The sequence below is a fragment of the Narcine bancroftii genome, chromosome 2, assembly GCF_036971445.1.
Source record: "Narcine bancroftii isolate sNarBan1 chromosome 2, sNarBan1.hap1, whole genome shotgun sequence".
NCBI classification, from domain to species: domain Eukaryota; kingdom Metazoa; phylum Chordata; class Chondrichthyes; order Torpediniformes; family Narcinidae; genus Narcine; species Narcine bancroftii.
In genome coordinates, this window is record NC_091470.1 from 240,840,664 (window position 1) to 240,857,705 (window position 17,042).

The 17,042-nt window shown below is 42.9% G+C and overlaps 1 long non-coding RNA gene across 5 annotated transcripts in view; it reads left to right on the forward strand.

The window, feature by feature from the left end:
- The window catches only part of LOC138755160 (uncharacterized), a 37,860-nt gene that overhangs the window by 7,665 nt on the left and 13,153 nt on the right, over positions 1-17,042 (forward strand). For 3 of the 5 annotated variants that reach the window (XR_011352075.1, XR_011352072.1, XR_011352076.1), the window contains 2 exons: positions 12,890-12,988; positions 13,249-13,373. This is a non-coding gene — a long non-coding RNA (uncharacterized lncRNA). Of the gene's footprint in view, positions 1-303; positions 456-12,889; positions 12,989-13,248; positions 13,374-17,042 lie in introns of all 5 variants that reach the window. The other 2 variants (XR_011352074.1, XR_011352073.1) reach the window with 1 other exon arrangement.

Below are 17,042 nucleotides of genomic sequence, written 5' to 3' on the forward strand. Positions count from 1 at the left end.
TAAATGCATGGCTAAAGAGTCAGTGCCAGGGACAGGGGTTCAGATTTCTGGATCATTGGGAACTCTTCTGGGGAAGGTCTGACCTGTACAAAAAGGACAGGCTGCACTTGAAATGAAGGGCAGGTTTGCTAGAGCTGTTGGGGAGGGGGGGGGTGGTTAAACTAGTTTGGCGGGGCATGGGAATCACAAACCCCTTTTAAATTGCAGCACCTGGGTAGCCCTCCTGGGATCTGGGTGTGATTATTGGGACAAAGGAGCTAAAAGGGGGATCGACTCATTAAATCACCATCCTGTCTATTTAAGGAGATTCTTCCCCCACAATAACGCATCATGCACTCACCGTAAGTACAGCCGGATGTTCAGATGCTGGCTGCCTGGTGATACAAGCACTGACATCATCGGAATAAGCAGGTCGGCCATTTTCCTGTTTAAATATTCTGTGGACACAACCTGAGGTAGGTCAAGACCTGGTTGGATTCTGACGAGGTTAACCAGGTTGGACTCTTTCTAACTGCAGCATAACTGAGGCGATAATGGGCAATTTTCCCAGTTAACCCTATTTTACAGAGCAGATTGAAAGAGCAGAGAATAAGGTGGAAGGACAAAAGCATGATATGTGCTCTGAGTTGGTAAGGAAGGATGGGCAAGGGACAAAACAGATGAACAGAGCATGGATCAGTACGTGGCCTTTACTGAAACTTGGCTGGAGAAAGGGAAAGATTAGCTGATGCAGGTACCTGGGTTTAGGTTTTTTTTAAAAATGAATAGGATATGAGGTAGAAAAATGGAGGGGGGGAAATGTGGTGTAGCATTACTGGTCAGAGATAGTATCACAGCTACAGAAAGGGAGGACAGTGAAGAGAGAGTGTCCACTAAGTCAGTGTAGGTGGATGTCAAAAATAGGAAGGGAGCTATCACTATGCTGGGAATAGTCTCTCGGCCCCCAAATAGCTCTTGGGACACTGAGGAACAGAAAAACAGGCAAATTTTGGAATGGTGCAGGAAATACAAGGTTGGAGTTAGGAGTGATTTCAAATTCCCTAATATTGACTGGCACCTATTGACTGCCAAGAGAGATAGATGAGGCTAAATTTGTCAGGAGTGTACAAGAAAGATTCCTGACACAGTATGTGGACCAGCCGACTAGAGGAGAGGCCATAATGGATCTGGTTCTGGAGAATGAACTTGGTCAGGTGGTGGAGCATTTGGTGAGAGTGACCACAACTCATTTAACTTCAGCATAGCTATGGAAAGGATATAAACAGTCAAAATGGGGAAGTGCTTAACTGGGGAATGGCTAATTATGAAGGGATGAGGCAGGAACTGGTGAGAATAAAATGAAAACAGATTTTTAAAGGTGAAAGCACAGAAGTAATGTGGAGGAAGTTTAGGGACCACTTGTTCTGGGTTCAGGATAGGTTTGTCTACTGGGACAAGGAAAAGATGGTAGGAAAAGGGAACCGTGGCTGATGGAACAGGTCAGGCAACTAGTCAAGAGGAAGAAGGAAGCATATGTAAGATATAGGAACCAGGAAGAGCTCATGAGAAATGTATGGTAGCCAGGAAGAAGCTTAAGAAAGGATTTAGGAAAGCTTGAAGGTTGCATGAGAAGGCCTTGGCATCTAGAATTAAGGAGAACCCCAAGGCATTCTATGCATATTTGAAGAAGAGAAGGATTACAAGATTGAAGGTAGGTCCGGTAAAGGATAAGGGAGGCAACATGTGCCTGGAGCTGGAGGAGGTTGGGGAGGTCCTAAATGAATACTCTGCATCTGTTTTCACAAGAGAAAAGGACCTTGATCATGGTGAGGTTGAAATTGAACAGGCCTGTGTGCAGAACAATGTGGAGATTAAGGAAGAGGAAGTGTTGGATCTTCTTAAAAACATCAAGAATGATATTTCCTCAGGGCAGGATGCGATATAGCCCAGGCCACTGTGAGAAGGAAGAGAAGAGATAGCAGGGGCAGTAGCTATGACCTTGAATCCTTTTTGGCCACAGGGGAGGTGCCAGAGGATTGGAGAATGCCAAATGTAGTCCCCTTGTTTAAAAAAGTTATTAGGGAGAATCTTGGGAATTATAGATCTGTGAGTCTTACGTCAGTGGTGTGTAAGCTAATGAGATGATAGGATCTATGAGTATTTGGAGAAATATAGCCTATTCGAGGATAGTCAGCATGGCTTTATGAAGAGAAGGTCATGCCTCACGAGTCTAATTGAGTTTTTGAAGTGGTAACAAAAGAAATCAATGAAGGTAGGGTGATAGAAGTGGTCTACATGGATTTTAGCAAGGCATTTGACAAGGTCCCCCATGAGAGATTCATCCAGAAAGTCATGAGTCATCGGATCAGTGGAATATTAGCTGTATGGATAAAAAAACTGGCTTGTCGGAAGAAAGCCCCAAGTAGTAGTGAAAGGAAAGTATTCTGCCTGGAGGTCAGTGACTAGTGGAATGCTGCAGGGATCTGTTCTGAGACCCTTGCTCTTTGTGATTTTTATAAATGCCCTGGATTAAGAGGTGGAAGGATGGGTCAATAACTTTGTGAATATCATGAACATTGGAGGAGTTTTGGATGGAGCTGAAGGTTGTCGAAGATTACAAGATTTTTTTTTTGAAATTTATTTATAGTATCTCCATACATTAATTTCAAATTGACTTAATATAATATTACATAATAGATACTAAATAATTTTCAAATTTTCACCCCCCACCCCACCTCCCCTAACCCCTTAGGAAACCACCTTGTGGTGGTTAATTCCCAAAAACCCAAATGGGTGTGGTATAAACCACAAGTGGCATATGACTTTCGGGAGCAGAAGTACCACTCCCTCCCACCCCCCCCCCCCCCCAGGCAGACAAAATACACGTATAAACCGAAAATCATCATTTCTTATATCCATAAAACCCCGGTCCATCAATTTAACCAATCTTATTCATAAATTCTTTTTTTTTTTGAAAATCCAAACTTGATATTAAATTTTGCACCCTTTCTACCCTCCCAACACTGAGTTAAACATTGTTTACAATCAATAAAAGCTTTTTTTAAAATTTTTTTTCAAGTCTTCCTGAATTTCATCCACTGAATTAAAACACCTCTGAAAATCCCAGTTCAACACCGAATCTTCCATTCTTCTCAGTCTCAAGTTGAATTTGTAGCTTACTTTCAAAAAAAGTTTTTTCAAATCTTTTAAAATTTTCTTGAACATAATTCCTTCGGTCTTGATCTTCTAAAGCATCAATGTTATTCATAAGTTCTTTCTTCTATGTTTCCACTTTGTCAATCTTCTCAATGTTAAGTTGAAATTATTGTTTATTTTCAAGAAAAACCTATTCAAAATTTTTAACTCTTCTTGGACATTGCTCCTTCGACTTTAATTTTATAAATCATCAATCTTGTTCATAGTTTCTTTCTACTGAGTTTCCAAATTTAATAAAGTTTCCGTTTTTTCCAATTTTCTCAATATTAAACTGATCTTGTTGTTTAGTTTAAAAAAAACCTTTTCAAAACTATTAAAATTTGTTTGCAATGTATGCATACTCACAGATAATAAATTCACTCTTCCAATATTCCATCCAAAAAAAAAAATCACTGATAAACCTTATTGCAGGTCAAAGAGTTCCATATATATGTTTATCTTCAGAAAATATTTCAAATATTTCAAATCAACATTCGTCGCTATCTTTCAAAAAGGAGTCCGAAATCAACTTTAATAAGTTCTGTTCTTGAGAAAATTCCAGCACCAACTCCGGCTCTGTCTGGGCAAATAGGTCAAATTTCTTCCAAAGTCAAAGAATGTAATTTTGTTCTGTATTTATAGATAATAAGTTCATCCTTCCGATATTCCATCCAAAAAAAATCACTAATAAACTTTAATGTTATCTGGATTTTTAAAACTCACGGGCAACCAATGCCAATTACTGCAATTTATCTTCATAAAACATTTCAAATCAATATTCATCACCATCTTTCAGAGGGGTGTCCAAGGCCAGCTTATCCGACAGTCCAATTAATGAGCTCCGTTCTTAAGAAGATTCCAGCCTTGACTCCGTGGTTCTGTCTGGGCAAGTAGGCCGAGTTTCTTCCAAAGTCGGAGAGTGTAGTTTTGTTCTGTATTTGAACTCTATTTTCCTTAATCTTTGTTGCCATTTTAAACTAAAAACAATTGATAAACAAACAAAGACTTTTAACAGAAAAGAAATATTCTTAAAACGGGTATTTATATAACTGCCTGGGGGAGACCGGGAAGGCACGTCCGCTCCCTACGCCATCTTGCCACGCCCCCGAAGGTTACAAGATGATATAGACAGGTTGCAGGGTTGGGCAGAAAAGTGGCAGATGGAGTTCAATCCAGATAACTGTGAGATGATGAATTTTGGAGGAACTAACCCAGAAGGCTGAGTACAAGGTTAATGGCCGGTTACTTAAGAGTGTGGTTGAACAGAGGGACCTTGGGGTGAAAATCATACATCCCTCAAGGTTGCTGGACAAGTTGATAGGATAGTTAAGAAGGCCTATGGGATGCCATGCTTCATTATAGGGGGATGGAGAGGTCATGTTACAACTCTACAAATATTTGGTAAGACCATACTTAGAGTATTATGTTCAGTTCTGATCACCTCATTATAGGAAGGATGTGGAACCTATGCAGTGGAGATTGACCAGGATATTGCCTGGATTAGGAAACAAGTCTAATGAGGCAAGGTTAGCAGAGCTGGGACATTTCATTTTGGAGCGTAGAAGGATGAGAGGAGACTTGATAGAGGTCTACAAGATTATGAGAGGGATAGATAGGATGGACAGACAGCACATTTTTCCTAGGGCAGGATCAGCAAACACCAGAGGACATTCGTACAAAGTTAAGGGAGGTAAGTTTAGGAGAGACCTCAGGGTAAGGTTTTTCCACAGAGAGTTGTGGGTGCCTGGAATGCCTTGTGGGGGATGGTGGTGGCAACTGAAACATTGGAGGCATTTAAGAGTCTCTTAGACAGACACATGGATGAAAGAAAAATAAAGGGTAATGGGGTAGGGAGGATTTAGTATTTTTTAGGAAGGGTTATATGGGTCTGTTTTATGCTCTAATTTGATTGTTCTTGTCTAATGCAGTTTATATTCTCAGGAGATCCCAAAACATTTCATACTTAATGCTTTATTTCAAAGTTCCTTTTATCACCTTGCAATAATATAAAAAATGTAATGTACATGATATACGTTCACCTTTATCTGCCATAAGACTAGCAAAGAGTCGCCATAAGCATTGCCTAGCACCTCTTAAAAAAAACTGTAAGATAAAGAGAAGCAAAAAAAAGTCCCTTTAGAGACACTGAGTGTCCTTGAAATTGCCTGCAGTACTCCTGCAGCCTCACAGACTCATGTTCCATCCATTGGCAACACGTGCTCCAGGTCCAAATCTCTGATATGATCAGGAAGCCTGCGCCAAGGCCCCTTGGGAGCCCTTTTTGCCCTCAGCAAATCCTAGTTCCTGTACCTGCTTTCCATGAACCAGTCACCAGCAGCCTGCAGCCTGTGTGTCCTTTGACTGCAAGTCACCAGCAGTCTGCAGCCTGTGCAGGTCCTTCAGCTGCGACTATTCCCTTCAGGGTGGTCTCCCAGGTTTCTCCTTCACAATGGAAGTTGTTCTCCCTGTTTGTGGTATGCCTGTGTCAGTTCACTGCTCCCCTGGACTCTGCACCTCCATGGTTTCTGAAGTCAGTATTTGGAACTCTATAATTGGTTCAATTTTCATTACTCACTCCCAGTGTTCTGCCTCAAGCTGTTTGTAGTTTGTGAACATATTCTGTGAGCAGGAAATAGATTGGTTCAACTCGGGGAAAAAAATGAAGTTGAATATTGCAGTTGAATATTCTGAGTGTCTTAGAAACATAGAAACAGAAGATAGGAGCAGGAGTAGGTCATTCGGCCCTTCGAGCCTGCTCCGCCATTCAATGAGATCATGGCTGATCTTGAAGTTCAGTACCCCGTCCCCGTCTTCTCTCCGTAACCCCTAATTCCCTTATACTGAAGAAATATATCTAATTCCCTCTTAAATATATTCAATGAACCTGCCTCTACTGCTCTCTGTGGCAATGAATTCCACAGATTCACCACCCTCTGGGTAAAGAAATTCCTCCTCATCTTGGACCTAAATGGTTTGCCTATTATCCTCAAACCATGGCCCCGGGTTCTGGACCCCCCCACCATTGGAAACATCCCTTCTGCATCCATTCTGTCCAGTCCTGCCAGAATTTTATATGTCTCTATGAGATCCCCTCTCAATCTTCTAAACTCCAGCAAGTACAATCCCAAATTGCGCAATCTTTCCTCATAAGTTATTCCTGCCATTCCAGGTATCAGCCTGGTGAATCGCCTTTGCACTCCCTCCATTGCAAGAACATCCTTCCTCAGATAAAGCGACCAAAACTGCACACAATACTCAAGGTGTGGTCTCACCAAGGCTCTGTACAGCTGCAGTAAGGTATCCTTATTCCTATACTCAAACCCTCTTGATATGAAGGCCAACATACCATTTGCCTTTTTAACTACCTGCTGTAACTGCATGCTCGCCTTCAGTGTCTGGTGCACAAGAACCCCTAGGTCTCTGCATTTCCCCATCTCCCAATCTATTGCCATTCAAATAGTAATCTGCCCTCCAGTTTGTATTCCCAAAGTGGATAACCTCACATTTATCCACATTGTAGTGCATTTGCCATGTATCTGCCCAGTCCCCCAATTTATCCAAATCACACTGGAGCTTCCTGACCCCCTCTTCTGTGCACACAACCCCTCCTAGCTTAGTGTCATCTGCAAATTTGGAGATATTACATCCAATCTCCTCATCCAGATCATTATTGTAAATTGTGAACAGCTGGGGTCCCAGTACAGATCCCTCTGGCATCCCACTGGTCACCGCCTGCCACTCAGAAAACGAGCCATTTATTCCAACTCTCTGTCTTCTATCTGCCAGCCAGTTCTCAATCCACATAATTACGTTGCCCCCAATCCCATGAGCCTTGATTTTGCATGCCAGTCGTTTATGTGGGACCTTATTGAAGGCCTTTTGGAAGTCCAGGTACACCACTTCCACTGGGCTACCCCCATTTATTTTACTTGTCACCATCTCAAAGAATTCCAATAGATTTGTCAAGCACGATTTACCTTTTGTAAATCCATGTTGACTCTGTCCGATCCCTTCTCTGCTCGTCATATGCTCCACTATTGCATCCTTAATAATGGATTCCATCATTTTGCCCACTACTGATGTAAGGCTCACCGGCCTATAATTCCCCGCTTTTTCTCTATCCCCCTTTTTAAATAGTGGGGTAACATTAGCTACCCTCCAATCCATGGGTACTGATCCTGAGTCTATCGAGTTCTGGAAAATAATTCTTAAAGCATCTGCTATCTGAATGTCCACTTCCTTAAGTTCACTAGGATGTAGATTATCAGGCCCTTGGGATTTATCGGCCTTCAATCCCATCAATTTTCCCAAGACCATGTCCTTAGAGATACTGATTTATTTCAGCTCCTCCCTTGCATTAGTCTCTATGTTTCCCAACATCCTTGGGAGGTTATTTGCACCCTCTCTTGTGAAAACAGAACTAAAGTAAGAATTTAATTGGTCTGCCATTTCCTTATTCCCCATTATATATTCCCCTGATTCTGACTGCAAGGGACCTACTCTGGATTTCACCAATCTTTTCCTCTTGACATATCTAAAAGATTTTGCAGTTGGTTTTTATGTTTGCCGCAAGCTTACTTTCGTAATTTATTTTTCCCCTCTTGATTAATCCCTTTGTCCTCCTTTGCTGCATCTTGAACTGTTCCCAGTCTTCAGATTTGGTACTTTTTTTGGCCAATTGATATGCTCTCTCTTTGGACCTAATACTGTCTCTAATTTCCCTTGTTATCCAAGGTTGAGTCACCTTTTTTGGTTTATTTTTATGCCAAACCGGTATAAACGATTTCTGCAATTCTTCCATTAGATCTGTGAATACTTTCCATTGTCTATCCACCGTCAACCCCCCCATAAACACCACCCAATCAATCTTACTCAACTCCTGTCTCATACCATCATAATTCCCTTTATTTAAATTCAGGTCCTTAGTCTCAGTTTTAATTTCTTCACTCTCCATGTCGAGTGAGAATTCGATCATGTTGTGATCGCTCCTACCCAAAGGGCCTCGTACAACAAGATTGCTGATTAGCCCCTTTTCATTGCATAATACCCAGTCTAAAATGGCCTGCTCCCGAGTTGGTTTCTCGACATATTGGTCAAGATAACCGTCCCGCAAACATTCAAGAAATTCCTCATCCTCAGTATTTTTACTAATTTGGCTAGTCCAATCTATATGTAAATTAAAGTCTCCCATGATGACAGCTGTTCCCTTATTGGACGCTTCTCTAATTTATCTTTTTATGCCTTCCCTCACCTCTACATTACTATATACCACCCCACTAACGTTTTCCGCCCCTTGCTATTCCTCAGTTCTACCCATATAGATTCCGCATTTTCCGAGTTAATATCCTTCCTGTCAATCGTGTCGGTCCCTTCTCTCACCATTAATGCTACTCCACCCCCTTTTCTTTCTTGCCGATCCCTCCTAAATATTGTATACCCCAGGATGTTAAGTTCCCAGGCTTGCCCACCTTGCAGCCATGTTTCAGTAATCCCAATCAAATCGTATTTGTTTGTCTCAATTTCCACAGCCAATTCATCTACCTTGTTCCAAATGGTTCTTGTATTAAGATATAAAGCCTTCAGATTTGCTTTTTTCACCATCCTTTTCTGATTTTTTACTTTCGCTGCCTAACCTAACTTTTCCTATTTTATCTTTCCTGTCCTTTGCCCTATCATACAGGTTCCCATCCCCCTGCCAAATTAGTTTAAACCGCATCTGACGGCTGTACCAAACCTAGCTTGCCAATATATTGACCCCTTTTGGGTTTAGGTGTAACCCATCCTTCTTATAAAGATCATGCTTTCCCCAAAAGAGATCCCAATGGTCCAAGAAGCCAAAACCCTGTCTTTTACACCAGCCCCTCAGCCATACATTCATTTGTCTTAACCTTCCATTTTTGTCCTCAGTTGCACTTCGCACAGGTAGCAATCCAGAGATCACCACCCTGGCGGTCCTGTTTCTTAGCTTCCATCCGAGCTCGCTGTAATCTTTTTTCAGTACCTCCTCCCTCTTTTTATCTATGTCATTGGTACCCACATGTACCAAGATATCAGGCTGATCTCCCTCTCCTTTTAGAATACTCTGGGCCTGATTTGAGATATCCCGAACCCTTGCACCAGGGAGGAGGCACACCATGCGGGTATACCTATCTGGCTCACAGAATCTCTTGTCTGTACCTCTGACAATGGAGTCTCCAATGACTACTGCATTCCTCCTTACCTTTTGTACCACTGTGCCAGGCTCAGTGCCAGTGACCTGGTCACTGCGGTCAGCTTCTGTCAGGTCATCTCCCTCAACAGCATCCAACACAATATACCTGTTGCTGAGAGGGGTAGTCACAGGTGTGCTCTCCATTTTCCAGGCATTTTTCTTCCTTCCCCTGACAGTTACCCACTTACCTGACACATCTGGCCTCGGGATAACTATCTCCCTGAAAGTTGAATCTATTAACTCCTCACTCTCCCTTACCAGCTGCAGGCCCTCAAGCTGCAGCTCCAGATCCCCAACTCGGTCCTTAAGGAACTGCATCTCGGTGTACCTGACGCAGATGTGGCTATCTGGGAGGGTGGAACTCACCCATGGTTCCCACATCTGACACCCAGTACAAAGCACTAACCCCATAGGCATGACTGAGTTAAAATAATGCCGCTTACCTTTCTCCTCGTCTGCTTTCGCCTAAGCCTGTTGAGCCAAAGCCTGGAAGTCCCACTCCTTCACCGCGTCGCTCGCTCGCCAGGCCGCTCACCTCACCTCACCTCGCCGGGCCGCTCACCCAACCTTTGAAGTTGCGCGCCTCTCGATAGTGATTATTGAATGTAGTATACCCGCTTTTTCAAAATTCTATTAGAAAACACTTTTTGGTCGTCTTTTAGCACTTTTTCCTCAGAGAGCTCAGAAAAACACATCCACTCAGCATGGCCACGCCCTCACTTTACCTTCGCTGTACCAAGGTAACAACCCCCTCCTTCCTCCTCCTTGTCCCATGCCTATGATATTATCATTCCTGAATTCACACTGAAACAGTTTGAGGTGTGGCGACCCTTGTCAAGGATCACAAAATTTACAACTCAATATTTTAAAAATAATTTATTGTGCTTACAATTACTGGACAAATACTAATCTGTTATTCCCTTTAACTGTGAAAGTCAGCCGGTGCTGTCAACAAAACATTCAGGAGGGAACCGCAGAACCAATTAAACATACAACATTAGTAACGCTAACGGGAGAAAGGGAGCACAAGGAAGAGTTCAGTGACTCGTTCCCTGTACTGAGTCCTCACTACAGTATCCAGGTGCTGATTTATATAGTCTTTTGGACAGATGCCTATGTGCAGCTTGACAAGTTTTTACTCTTTGGAAACAGCTTCATGCGTTTTTCATTCATTAGAATCTGTAGCAATTCCCTTGTTCAGCCTACCAGTAACTCACAAAGAATTTCTGTGACCCTTATCTCAAGGCTTGCACTCCCATCCTGTCACAATTAATGACATCCCAGCAGCTGTGGAATGTCTCTGCAGCTAATCCTTCCCATCCTTGTCATAGATAACAAAGTCTCTGCAACTGAATTATTTGACTTTACTCCCTACGAAAACATTATCTTTTTGTTAGCCTACTTCTACAGCAAAAGCCCCATAATCATTTATATTACCCCATAATCCTTTATACATAATATTCTATTTCTTTTATTTTTAAATACTACTTACATACACAGCTCTCTAACTCGATATGGTTTGAACAACTCCGATTTCAGATTTATTGTCAGTACATACATGACATCACATACAACCCTGCGGGTTGTACATAAGTAAACAAACAAATGACTGTAAACAGATAACAAATTGAAACAAACTGTGCAATACAGAGAGAATTTAAAAAAAATCAATTTACAAGTGAACAAATAAGAATCCTTAAATGAGTCCCTGACTGAGTTTGTTGTTGAGGAGTCTGATGATGGAGGTGTAGCAGCTATTCCTGAACCTGGTGGTGTGAGTCTTGTAGCACCCTATATCTCTTTCCTGATGGCAGCAGCAAAAGCAGAGCATATGCTGAGTGGTGTGGATCATTGATGATGGCTGCTGCTCTCCCACAGCAAGGTTCCATGTAGATGTTCTCGATAGAGGGGAGGGTTTTGCCTGTGATGTCCTGGGCTGTGTCCACTACCTTTTGAAGGGCTTTATGCTCAGGGGTAATGGTGTCTCATACCAGATCATGATGTAGCTGGTCAGCACACTTTCCACCACACATTTGTGGAAGTTTGCCCGAGTTTCCGGTGTCATACCAAACCTCTGCAAATTCCTGAGCAAGTTGAGGCACTGACGTGCTTTCTTCACGATGCCATCTGTGTGTTGGGTCCAGGAAATATCCTCTGAGATAATGACTCACAAGAACTTAAATTTGCTTACCCTCTCCACCTCTGATCCCCCAATGATCACTGGATTGAATACCTCTGGTTTTCCCTTCCTAATGTCAACAATCACCTCCTTAGTTTTGGTGACATTGAGTGCAAGGTTGTTATTGGTGCACCATTCAGCCAAGTTTTCAATCTCCCTCCTGAATGCTGATTCATCACCTTTCTTTATACAACCCTCTACTGTGGAATCATCAACAAATTTGTAGATGGTGTTGTTGTAACAGTCGTAGGCATAAAGTGAGTAGAGCAGGGGGCTAAGAACACAGCCCTGTGGTGCTCTGGTACTGATGGAGATTGTAGAGGAGATGTTCTTACCCGCATGATCCAGTTACACAGTGGAGTGTTGAGTGTTGAACTCACTTCAGTGTTTATGAAACAAGAAAGTCTGCAGATGTTGTGATTGTGGAGAAACTCAACAGGTCCTGCAGCATCCATAGGAGGTAACAATATATAACCAACGTTTTGGGCCTGAACCCTTTGTCATGTACCCACCCACTCGTGAAGTGCAGGCCTGAAATGTTGGTTATATATCTATGCTTCCAAAAGACGTGGCGGGACTTGCCAAGTTAATCCAGAATGTGGGGGGGGGGGGGGAGGGGGGGGAGCATTCACAGGCATTGCCCCCCAAATGAGGTATTGTGACCTCCCCCCACCTGCTCACAGCCATCGCCCTCCCAAATGAGGTATAGTAACCCTCCGCCTCCACCCGTACTACTAGTATCGCTCGTCTCCATGCCATATAAACAGCACATTTGCTACATCGGAAGGACAACTGAGGCTCAGGTAGGCACCACCACCACCCTCTCCACTGAGCGAATTTTTAAGTGTTACATTGTGCCGCCCATGTTTATTCTAATGCCCCCCACTAAGACTTGTTCTGATGCCAACCCTGATCCAGCAATTTATGCATTTACTCACTTCAGTATGTACTTAGTTAAAAGTTATCAATTCTGTCCACACGCAATTTGTAAATATTTATTCTTGAATACTAATTCTTTATATTTGTGGCAATTTGATTGATGCAACCCTTTCCTTGGATTGTGCTGTGTTTAGCCTGTCTGTTGTTAAATATATGAATTGGTTGACTTAGTCTATTGATTTAGTAAATTTAGTGAAATTGATGTTTGACCATTGTCACAAAATATGCATCTTTGTGGGGAAAGGTTCTAAATTTATCAGCACATTGAAAGGATATTGAATGATTTTCACTACAGTGATGTCTCTTATGTTAATACTGACAAAGATAGCTGGGGACAAATCCAGACTTGGTATAAGCAGGGTCAAAACTTGTATGTTGATGTGTAGATTCTGTTGATGGACATGGACTCTGAGAGGAAAGCAGACAGTTAAATTCCAACAAACACGTATCATTGAACGGTCCAATTATTCAACTTACTTCCTGAGGTTTGTATAAATTTTATTGTCGTGTTCCTATGTACATAAATTCTCCTGTGTTTATTTAACACAACCTATTTTAAAAGCCCTTTTAAAAGTTTCACTGATTCCTAACATGGTTAATTTGTATGTATCCCTACAATGTAATGTGACAGAGTATATAGATATGTTTTTGGGAGATAAATTGGGAAAGATTTGTTGGAGTAGATCACATACAAACACTTTAAAACAGATCTTATTTAAAATATTGGAGCTCTGTCCCATGCTAGACATGTCGGGGCCAACAGTCTTTGCAAGAGCTTTGGAGAGTGCCCAAATGGATTATTGCTTACAAAAAGTCAACAGATGAAAGAGCTTGTCGGAGCGCAGGATGTCTGGGAGCTGTTCAACCCAGGTAAAATCTTAAAAATTAATTATTAAAAATAACAATACAAAAGCATGAGGAAAAAATAGGGGGAGGGGGAGCTGGCAGGACTTCCAAATTGTCTCCTTGTTCTCAGTATTTCAGGGCTTGTGAGATCCTGCAATTCCTATTGAGAAAGTATGGCTGCCATACCTCATTGAATATGTCATATTCCCTCTTAAGTTGTAAGTAATTTTCTCCAGGGGAATATAACTCTGCATCTCCGTGTTCCATATTGCTGTGCTTAGCTGAAAGTCAGATTTCCAGGTAACCATTATACATTTCTTGGCCACCACCAAGGCGACCTTCATGAATTGAATTTGGTATTTAGATAATCTTGGAATCACTTCCATAATAACCCCCAGCAGGAACAGCGCTGGTCCTGCGAATACTCCACCCCTGTGAATTTTTTCAAAATGTCCCCGAATTCCACCCAGAAGGGTCTCACCTTGGCGCATAGCCACGTTGAATGCACAGAAGTTCCTGTTTCTACGCCACATTTAAAACACAATTCTGAGATTTCTGGTTTGACCTTGTGCAATTTTTGCGGCGTAAAGTAGAGCTGGTGCAAAAAATTGTATTGCACCAGCCAATAATTGGCGTTAATAACCACCTTCATGCTGTCCTGGCAGAAGTCGGACCAGCATCGTTCAGGAATTGTTCCTAGATTTGACTCCCACCTTTGTCTCGCTTGATGGAGACCCGGTTTCAAGCTCTTGTTTTGGGACAGGAGATACATAGCTGAAATGAATTTACGTGTGATTCCCCCTTCCATGTCACTACATAGCGGCAGGGCCACAGGCAGACCTACTTTGTCCCTCAATAACAGTCCTCTGGAGGATATGACAATAAGAGTGAAATATTGCAGCTAACAAAAGGGAAGTACGAGAAATACCAATGGGAGAGTAAATTTAAGTGGTTACAATAGGAAATTAAGTATTTGGGAATATAGATATATAAGAATTTACAAAATTTATATAAATTGAATTATCTCCCCCTACTTGGATGGCCTATGCAGGATGATGCACCTGCCTATAACGTTGATAGGCAGGGTTGACTGCATTAAAATGAGTATGATGCCAAGGCTCCAATACCTCTTTCAAATCTTTTCCCATACTGTTACCCCAGAGCTTTTTCAAGACACTTAACGAATGAGCCAGACAATTCCTGTGGAAGGATAAAGTAGCTAGAGTCTCCATGGAAAAAATTGACCTGGGACTATAGCCTGGGAGGAATGAGACTCCCAGACTTAAAAAAAATATTATTGGATGGCCCAGGTGAGGTTTATCGCCTCATTCTTTGAGGGGGACAGTTTACCCTCCTGGGCACAAATTGGTCTACACATGGTAGGGGAGGAGATACCAGGAGAAATTATTTACAAATGGGATACTAAATTAATAATGCAAAAACAGGCAACCCGATACTAAACCATATAATCTGAATGTGGCAAAAAATAAAAGTAAGGTTGTCCCCTAAAATGCCCCTAACCCAAAACAAATTAATCCCTTTGACTATGGGTAACAAGATCCTGGACACCTGGTGCCAGAAAGGGATCAGATGCATCTTTGATAATATTTTTTGCCCTGCCCAGGCTGTGTTTCTGATAGATGTTCTCAATAGTGGGCAATTGGGTGCCAATAATCCACTGGGCAGTTTTCACCACACATTAGAGTACTTTATGGTCCGATACAGGACAGTTGCCATCCTGCACTGTGATGCCGTAGGTGAGTATGCTCTCAATGGTATAGTGGTAAAAATTCTTTAGTATACTGGGACAGAGGTAAGCTTTCTTGACGCTTTGCAGGAAATAAAGGCACAGTTGTGCCTTTTTAATCAGGATGGAGGAGTTCAGGGGCCAGGTGAGGTCGTTGGAAATGTGGACACCAATGAATTTGAAGCTTGATGCATGTTCCACTACAGTTCCATTGATGTAGATATGGACATGAGTGTGGTTCCCAGCATGCCTGAAGTCCACAATGACCTTCTTGGTCTTCTGGCTGTTAAGGGCCAGGTTATTGGTGGCACACCATGTGGCCAGGTGCTGGACCTCGTTGATGCACCATCAATAACTTCAAAGACTAGAAGTTGTAGAGAAACTGATAGGCTTTTATTCACAAGAGAATGAATGTCCGTCCAGGCTGGTCGACTGCCCTAGACTGAGAAGGGGGCTGTTCTGCGTGATAGGGCATCTGGAGGTCCATTGATTTTCCTGGGTCAGTAAAAGATATCATAATTGTAGGTGGAAAGTTCAATTATCCACCTCAATATCTTGTTGTTTTTGATTTTACCTTGCTGCTGGTTGTTGAACATGAATATGACTGCATGTTGGTCAGGCAGCAAGGTAAATCTTTTGCCCTTAAGGTAGTGTCTCCATTGCTGTACCGCCTCAACAATGGCCTGGGCCTCCTTTTTGACAGAGGAATGTTGGATTTCGGGGCCCTAAAGGGTGTGGGAGAAGAAGGCTATGGGTCTGCCCATCTGGTTAAGGGTGGCAGCCAGAGCAAAGTCAGACGCATTACTCTCTAACTGAAATAGGGTGGATTCGTCCACTGCATGCATTTCAGCCGTGGTAATGTCTGCCTTGATGCTGCTGAAGGCTGCACGGGCTCTGACATCAGGGGAAAAGAAGTGGATTTGATGAGGGGTGGGCCCTTGTTTGCATAATTGGGGACCCACTGGGCATGGTAAGAAAAAACCCAGGCATCTTTTCAGAGCCTTGAAGCTGTGGGGAAGGGGGCCGCAAGCAGTTGGGATCAGAGCCAATGACTTCGTTCTCTACAACACAGCCAAGGACGGCAAAGCACATTTATCTTTATTCGTTGTAAGGTTAAGGAGTTTGCTGGCCTGGAGAATTTTTGGAGATTTGTGTTGTGATCCTGAATGTCGTGGCCGCAAATGGTGACGTTGTCCAGATACGGGAATATGGTTTGCAGCCTGTACTGGTCTACCATGTGGCCCATCTCCCTCTGGAAGACTGAGACCCCGTTGGTGACTCCAAAGGGAGCCCTCAGGAAATTGTAAAGGTGGCCATCTGCCTCGAAGGCAGTGAATTGGCAATCCTCCACACGGATAGGGAGCTGGTGATAAGCCGACTTTAAGTCGATAGTGGAGAATACCCGATATTGAGCAATTTGATTTACTGTGTTGGATATGCAGGGGAGAGGGTACACGTCCAGCTGCGTGTACCTATTAATAAACTGACTGTTGTTGATGACCATTCCGTGTTTCGCCCCATTCTTTACTACTGCTACTTGGGATCTCCAGGGGCTGGTGCTGGCTTCAATGATCCCCTCACTCAGAAGCCGCTGTACCTCAGACCTAATAAAGGCCCTATTTCCGGCACTGTATCGGCTACTTTTGGTGGCAATGGGTTTACGTTCGGGTGAGAGGTTAGCAAACAGAGGTGGAGGGGTAATCTTGAGGGTTAAAAGGGCGCAAGTCGTGTGCAGAAGGCTATCTGTGAGTTGCAGGCTGGAAACGATGAAAGGAGAGGCCAGGGGGTTTCCATGGGTGGAGCGCAAGGAGCAGTTTAAAAACTACTGGTTACAGACAGTGGTGGGGGGGGGAATGGGGCCCTTCGTAATCCATTGTGACCCTCTTAAGGTGGCATTGAAAGTCTAGCCTCAGCAGCATGGCTGTGCAAAGATGTGACATCACAAG